We start from the raw sequence: 8,119 nt of genomic DNA, 5'->3' as shown, positions 1-8,119 counted from the left end.
CCCTAAACAGGTTGAAGTCTCCCCCAAACAGGACAGGATAGCACAAGCCCTCCATAGTTTCATGCAATTCAGCAATAAAGTCAATTTTACCTACAGCATAAGCTGTACCATACACTACAACCAGGTGCCAACAGAAACCATCAGCTTTATTTTTTAAAGAGATAGTAATGCAGTATTTCTTAAGATTAAAATCAAGGACCTCAAAAAGTTGGATTTGGTACCCACAAGGATACCTCCAGCAGCACCTACTGCAGGGAGTGTATGCCACTCATAAACAGTAGAGCCAGCTAAAGTATTTAGAAAGGAGTCAGACACAGTTTCTATCTTAATTTCTTGAAAACTTAAAAAATCAGGTTTATACTTGTTCACTAAATCAGATAGGCGCTGTAATTTTTCTTTTGTCCTAGTCCTCTAATATTCCAAAAAATACCAATCATGGGATCTTAAAGGGGTGTGTCAGACTAAAAAGTCCACCTCTCACTACATTCTCAGAGCCACCTACAGCACCAGCAGTGCCCTCTGGTGTGTTGGGGTTAGGAATGTCATTTTTTGGAATACAAACTCCAACATTCTCATTATTTTCAGTATCCAAATTATCAGGTAGAGATATTTCAGGGTTTTGAGAAGCAAAAACTAAACATTTCCCAGTTTCATCTCTAATGATGTCTTTAATTAACTGGGTTCTCTCTTTTTCATTATCACCAATCATAATGTTGACTGCAGAAGCATAAGCCTCTAAATTAGATAAAGACTCAGTGGTAAAAGACTTACTTTTGAAGGTAGCAGGGATTTCCAAGTTTTTCTTCATTTTGCATGCAGCAGCTTTCTCCATGATGTTCTGCCTGTTGTGTACCCTGGTACTTGGTCTTGGAGCAATCACTGGCCCCCACTTTTTCTTGGTTGCAGGCTTTTCATTGCAGAGATCCATCTTTTCCACTAACCCCATCATCTTCAGACCACTAACTACAGGGGCTTCAAATGTGTCCATTTTCTCCTCTGATTCAGCAGCTTCACTTGCAGTTTCAGATTCAGAGTTGTCCAGTTCTTCCAACAGATCAGAGCAATAAGCTTTTTGAGTGGACATGGGGGAGGTGGTGTTAGAAGACCCATTCGATGAATTGTTAAGTGCATTAACAGCACAGACCTTGTTGCTGGGAGTGCTGAAGATTTTGATAGCTTCAAAGAAGGGCATGGAGGGGCATATATCCTAAGTTTTTGATTTTTCTCCAATTTTCTTGTCAGTTCTCATAGGAGGGATGCATGCCTCTAGGAGAGCAGCAGGATGAAAGGCCATCCCAACATCATTTGCTTGTTTCCTAGATGTGGTTTTCTTTGAGTTGGATGCCCTATTGGCCAGATCTAGATCATCTATGGGTTCCTCACCATCATCCAGGATGTCCTTGTCAATCTCCTCAACATCAATTGCTTTGTTATCATCGTCCACAGATATGTCAGTAGGGCCATTATCATCATTGGGATCATCAGCTCCTATCTGCTCAAAACCTTCCACTGTAAAGGATAAGATGTATAGTTTTTTCCTCATCTCCATGATCCATTCAAAGGGAATCTTGGCTGGGTCCCTGCAAGCAATCTTGACTCTAACTTTCTCATAGAAGCTCTTCATTAGGCCATTCCAGTCCACATCCACAAGGATACCAAAGCAAGAAGTAATTTGAGACATCACTTTCCATGTACACCACTTGGAGGAGAGCCCCTCAATAGTGACCCAGGCTTCAATGAGCTCACTGAATGGATCTATAGCACCAGTCCATCTCTCAACAAACACAAATACTCAATTGATAGGCAGGTCAAATGCAGGAAACTCAATCAACTCTTCCACGTCTTTCCAGGGAGGGAATCTAACCAGGAACTTCTTTTCTGTTAGTGGCCTGATCTGCCAAGTCCATTTTGTTTTTGCAGAAAATCCCAGACAGATTCTTAACCAGGTCAGACTTGTTGATTTCTCCTTTCATGACCCAAACTTCTCCACAATTCCTAAAGTTAAGTCAATTTGCTTCACGATCCACAGGAGCATCAATATGGTAGAATCCCAAACCCAGAGCAGAGCTACCGAAGAACGTGGCAACTGGATGAGGCTGCGCCCATGCTGCGCAGTTGTTGACATTGTGCCCCTCCAATCCATAGATGAAACAGATCTTCTTCAGAATACAATTTCCAACGTAGTGACCAGGTCCTCCACAGGTAAAGCAGACCATGTCTTTGTATCTCTCATAAAAAACCTGCACAGGTGGAGGAGGCGGAGCCGGCAGCGAGGGCGCTGCCACACCTGATTGAGCAGGGGGCAGTACCTTTGGTTGGAACGGTAGCAGGACGCGTCCCTCCCGCGGCTTGGCGACGACCCAAATTCTTCTGCGGAGCCGAAGCCTGCTGCTTCGGCGCCCTGTGTTAGAGCGCTCTTGTCCGCCATGGCGACCACTTCGGCAAAGGACTTGGATCAGCCCCCAATTCCCTCCCTGATGATTTTGAGCTGTGTTGGGGGGGATCAAAGGGACGTAGAGACTTAACTGGGTGAAGATCAGATGGGGAGAAACATCCAGACCGAGCTAAATCCTTCCGGAGCCATCCCAAGGTGGTGGTGGTCTTGCTTGGTGGAAGAGGACAATGTTGGCGACGGCGGGGGGGAGGGGATGGACCAGAGTTTCCCAAAACCCCTAGAAATAGCCTCCTCCGCGCCGTCGAGAGCAGGATACACATTTGTAAAAGGCTCTTTCACCTGCTTGCACCTGATTGGTGGGAGCGACGTGGCAACGGGGGCCCCGCCAATCAGCGTGAGTGACCCCACTTGCAACCTAGGGGAAAAATCCCCCATCTCTGGCAACTTGGACCTCGCCGCCGATGAGGGATCATGCAGCCTCAAGCACAAGCTCTGCCTCATTTCTGCTGTCTTCACCTCCATCGGCAGGTGTAAGATTGCAGCATCAAATTGCTTCCCTGGGACACAAATCCCCTTGCACATCCTCGAACGAGCGCCTGGTGGAACTTCACCATGATCTCCGAGCCAAGGTGGCTCGCGCATATCGCGGCGGAGGTGTGGTTTTGTAGCGCGAGATGGCCTCAATCCCGAATGGATGGCGGTGGCCAGGATGAGATGTTCTGCAGTGGCGCCCCTGATGGAATCACCCCCAGCAGACCCTCCCACCGCAGCGCCCGCCGTGGATCTTCTGATTTTGCCTCTGTCCTCGCCCACGCCACGAACGCCGCCGACGATGAGTGAGGGTAGGGAGGCATCCTCTGCCTCTCCGCCACCATGGCCTTGTCGAAGATCTGCTTCGCCAGGGTCCTCTGTTCCCCCTCTGCTCGCAGGCGACAAGTCTCTGCATACCTGGTCGCCGTAGCGCGAGTTTCTGGATCCCTCGCCGCCGCCACCGCCTGATCCGCCGCCTTCCATTCCTGGACCCGCCTGATCCACACCGCCGCAGCATCACGGATCCTGGTCGCTCGATCCACCCAACTCTGATCCCCCGTCGCCATGGCTATCCCCTGCGGTAGCGGTGAGATCAATCTCACCAGCTCCGCAAAAGTTTCCTGAACTGGGGGGCATCGAGCGGGGGGAGGGGGAGGGGGAGGGGGAGCGGCCTCGGCTGCCGGGCTCGGTCTCCGCCGTCGTGGAGGCATGCCGCGAGGGCGGCGTGGCGAGATCTGCGGTGGGGGCGGCGGCAAGCGGGAGGTGTGGAGTCGCCGTGGTTGCGTGGGAGCGTGGAATAATCTCTCTTCCAGTCTCGTCTGGAATCGACTGAAGACGAGCCGTCTCTCCGTTTCTCATCCGTTCGGTTACCAGAGTACAAAATCGATGGAAGGCAGAGATGTCCGTCCATTTCCAGTCGTAAAACACAGACCCTCTCTCTCCATTGACAACAAAAAGCTAACGCCTCTGTTCCTGAAGTCTCAACCGATTGACCACTCTCTCTCTCCCAAAGAAAAAGGAACACTAATTTTCTCCTCGGTGGCTGAGAGCTGATCTGGGCGTTCAGCCGGCACGGCGGTTCGTGCGGCTTGGCTCCGCAACTCCCTGGGATTCTCTCGGGCTATGCTCCCTCGCCGGTGTGTTGAGATGGGTCGTCGATACGGCTGCCGCGGTGCCCTGGTACTCCGTACTCATCTCTGGTATCTATTCTGTTGTCATCTCAACTACTTCTCTCTTTCCCGTAGCTATCTCAACTAGGATAGGTTGCATCTTCGTGTACCACGGCAAGACATATTGCCTCATATCAATATATACCTCACGCGGCTTCTCAAGAGTAGGAACGCTTCCCAATACAGGGTAATCAGAGCCACATCTTCCCAACATATCTAGCCACCATAACAAAAACCCAAACCACATCAATGCCGCCTCCATGTCTTCGTCAACGGCTGTCACCCTCAACCTTGATGCGTTGCCATCTGATAAGCATGCAAGAGGAAACTTCATCCTCTGGAAGGCGTAGATCCTCCCAGCCCATGTGAGGTGCGCAGGTGACTGGTCTCTGGTAAAAACCGACGCCAGTCTGCCCAAGATGGTGGAGATCATACAGGTGGACATGACTTAAACCCATGGCACACTACCGGAATCGCACCCTATGCCGACGGCCAGGGCCGTCGGCATAGCCATGACTAGCCGTCGGGTCAGGCCTATGCCGACGGCCCCCGTCGGCATAGGGCCGTCGGCAAAATATCCGTCGGCGTACCCAGGATGACCGTCGGCATAGAAAAGCCGTCGGCATAGACCCTATGCCAACGGTGGCCGTACATCTATGCCGACGGCCCTGGCCGTCGGCAACGTCATCGCCTAACGGCGGCCGCCGTCAAGTGCTGCCCAATGGCTTCTCACCACGTCGCGAGACGCCGTTCAGCATGGGCGTGTCTATGCCGACGGCCTAACCGTCGGCTTAGTTTGAAACTATGCCGACGGCTAGGCCGTCAGCATAGACACGCGACGTGTCAGAAACTGGGCGCTCCTGGGGCAGGTCTATGGGCATAGTTTCAAAGTAAGCCGACGGCTAGGCCGTCGGCATAGACGTGCCACGTGTCGGCCACTGGGAGCTCACGCCAGGCCTATGCCGACGGCCAGGCCGTCGGCATAGATTCTGTCCAGTTTTTATTTCTTTTTTCTGTTTCTTTTCAGCTCAATTCATTTGAATATATAACAAACAGCATATATAACAAACAGCATATACACAGCATCACACAACAAATTGGCATCGCTAAGAAGCATCACAAAGCATCACACATATAAGAATCTCACAAACAACAATAAGATAAGAAACATCACAAGCATACAAGTATCATAGCATCGAGAACCGGCACAATGTGCCCGAAAGGCTTAAGCGCCAGGACGTCGAGCACCGCGGAGGTCGTCACCGCCAAGACCGCCGAAGCCCAGGTCTTCACTGCTAGCGGCAGCGCTACCGCCAAGACTGCCTCCACGTCCGCCTCCGCCTCCGTCTCCGTGGATCGGAGTGGTCGGGCTCCGTGTCTCGGGAGTGTTGCGAAGACCACCGCCAACGGTAGATGCACCTGTTCCCTGGATGTTGAAAAGATGTATTAACGGGATATAAGACTGTGTTGAAAGGCATGACATGCTTTGGGTGAATTGATTGGGGATGAACTAACCGGCGAGGGGCCAGCGTTCTGTGCCACAAACTCCTCAAAGGTCAGCAGCACTAGTTGTGCTGGAGGACCCTCTGCTAATGGCCATTGAGGACACCTGTCGGCCACCATTTCCTGAAAAGCGTGCTGCATCTCGCGATCCCTCTGCTGATGGTATGCATGAAGGCGGTCGTGCCACGCCATGGTCTCCTGGCGTGTGTACTCCATGTAGGCCTACAGTATGACATGATGAGACTCATAAAACTACTAAATGCGGAAAATAAAGGGAACAATGAAGATAAAAGGGAAAATACTTACAGTTTGCTGCTCCTGAAAGAGGGACAGTGACGGTGCACTGCTCATGCGCGTGCTCGTGCGCTGGCTCAGGGTCGGGTCGATCCGACGGAGCTGTGTGTAGGAGATAGACGGAGTGATCACAGCATCGAGAACCGCCTCTCGACCGTGCTCCTTCGGCCCCATGCCCACCACCACCCTTTCGTCCAGATCCGCCGCAATGGGGTCAGGTGTGTCAGGATGTAACGCCAGATACCCATCGGAGTAGGCCTTCTTCCTATGTGCGGTCTTCTTGCCGTAGTACTTGGGCTCGCCAGGCTTGGGGTCCTTCCGCGTATGGGCGATCTCCCACGCCTGCATGTGTGAGAGCGGCCGCTTCAGTTTCTCCTCCTGCACCACCAAACAGAGGTTAGTCATACATAAGAAAGTAATGGTAAATAGAAGAAGAATGTTTAATGGGGTTAGTCATACATTAACTGCCTTGTGGAGATAGTGGTTTCGGTTTCCCTGAGCATGTACTCCCTCCTTCCCTCGGTTAGCCTTGTTTTTGACTCTCATAGCCGCCCAGGCTCCAGCCTCATCACACCAAAGATCCACCAATGCCGCCCAGGACTCGTCTTTTCCATAACACCAATTTGGACACACCTACATAATAAAAGCATAATGGCATGTCAACACGAAACGGTGAAATGTACCACAAGGTAATGAAAGCATAATGAAAGCATAATGAAAAATCTTTTATACTTACCGCCAAGAACTCGTCCCTCTCCAAGGTAATGCCCATCCTCCGCGCTTCTTCCTTGGTCATCTTCACACCAAGATAGTCGTGGTAGTATGTCGAGATGGCCACATAGCGCACCTCGTACTGCATCTGGCGGGCCTTCTTCTTGCATTGGCGTAGCACGATCTTGTCCGCTCTGCCCCTGTGCTCCGGGAGAACTCGATAGAATTTCTACAATCATGCACGAAACAAGAATGGAAGAAGCCATGAGTTAAATCATCCATGAAACTAGAATGGACTTGTGCTTCTGAAGAGAACTCACCCAGAAAGTGGTGATCACGGCCTTGGCATGGGTGCCATGCTCCGCGTGGAGGGCCGCTTCCCAGTGCTCCCAGCTCATGGCCAAGACCCGATGGTCCGGGTGCCTGACTGGATCCGGACAGTACAACCCCGGCCAGTGTAACTTCAGCAAGACGGTGATGAGGCCGTTGGGAATACGGACCCCTTTAGAATATATCCAGTTGCTGCAAAAGAATGAACTATTAGCATGTGACAAGCAAAATAAATAACAACCGGAATGAGCATGTGACAAGCAAAATAATGAAATTATTATAAAGTGGCACTTACTCTTTCCCCGTGGGCTCAATGAGCCACTTCTGCTCCTCAGTAGCAGGAACCTGCTTTGGTAGCTTTGCGTTACCATGCAGCCACCCCTTGTTGTCAACCCCCTCCCCGCCAGCACCATCATCCCCGCCACCACCCTCCTCCTCGCCTGCCTTCCCCTCCCCAACCTCCTCCTCATCCTCCTCCTCGTCCTCCTCCTCCACCTCCTCCTCGGCCCCATCCCGAACCTCCTCCTCCTCGCCTGCCTCGTCCTCCTCCTCACTAGAGGAGGGTACCTCACTAGAGGAGGGTACCTCACTAGAGGATGGCCTCGAAGACAACACCCCTAAGTCGGTGAGGGTGCGCTCTTTCTGGCCGCGACCCCCTGTAGTGGTTCTCCCCCCACCACCTCGCCCTCTAGGGGCTCTCCCCCCGCCCCCTCCTCCTCTAGGGGCACCTCTCCCTCGACCTCCCTGTGAGGCGTCATCGTCAAGTAGCCGGGGGGGAGGATTACGTGCTCGACCACTCCGACTAGGCAGGCCAACGACCTTGCGTAGGAAACCCACGTCGTCGGCCTTCCCCTTGCCCATGTTCCATGAACCTGCATTGAAAAGAGAATAAGCAGTTAGTAAATTAATGAAATGAAGGAAAAGGCATGATAATAAACACATTAATAAAAAGGCATAAAAGGCATATTCCTAAACTATAGAAAAAAGACTTGACACATACATCTGCTAGAAACCATATGAATCATCACTGTTGTAACCTCTTTCTCGGTCCGTCTCATCATCACTATCAATCATATCATCTTCGTTGTCTGACGGAGGTGGAGGCTCTTCCTCGTCGTCAGCGTCTAAGTTTAACTTTTCTAGCATAAGTATGTCATTTTCATTGACAATGGTCTCACCATCATTC

The 8,119-nt window shown here is 51.4% G+C and overlaps 1 long non-coding RNA gene across 1 annotated transcript; it reads right to left on the bottom strand.

The window, feature by feature from the left end:
* Positions 1-5,730: 5,730 nt before the first annotated feature.
* On the bottom strand, positions 5,731-6,783 carry LOC120963788 (uncharacterized). The gene is made up of 3 exons (XR_005755503.3): positions 6,629-6,783; positions 5,905-6,525; positions 5,731-5,820 (listed from the first exon to the last, which is right to left on the bottom strand). It is a non-coding gene; the product is annotated as an uncharacterized lncRNA (long non-coding RNA).
* Between the last annotated feature and the right edge of the window lie 1,336 nt (positions 6,784-8,119).

Source organism: Aegilops tauschii, chromosome 5, assembly GCF_002575655.3.
Source record: "Aegilops tauschii subsp. strangulata cultivar AL8/78 chromosome 5, Aet v6.0, whole genome shotgun sequence".
Taxonomy (NCBI): Eukaryota; Viridiplantae; Streptophyta; class Magnoliopsida; order Poales; family Poaceae; genus Aegilops; species Aegilops tauschii.
The sequence above is the reverse complement of the archived record's forward strand: the minus strand, read 5'-3'. Positions and strand labels throughout refer to the sequence as shown.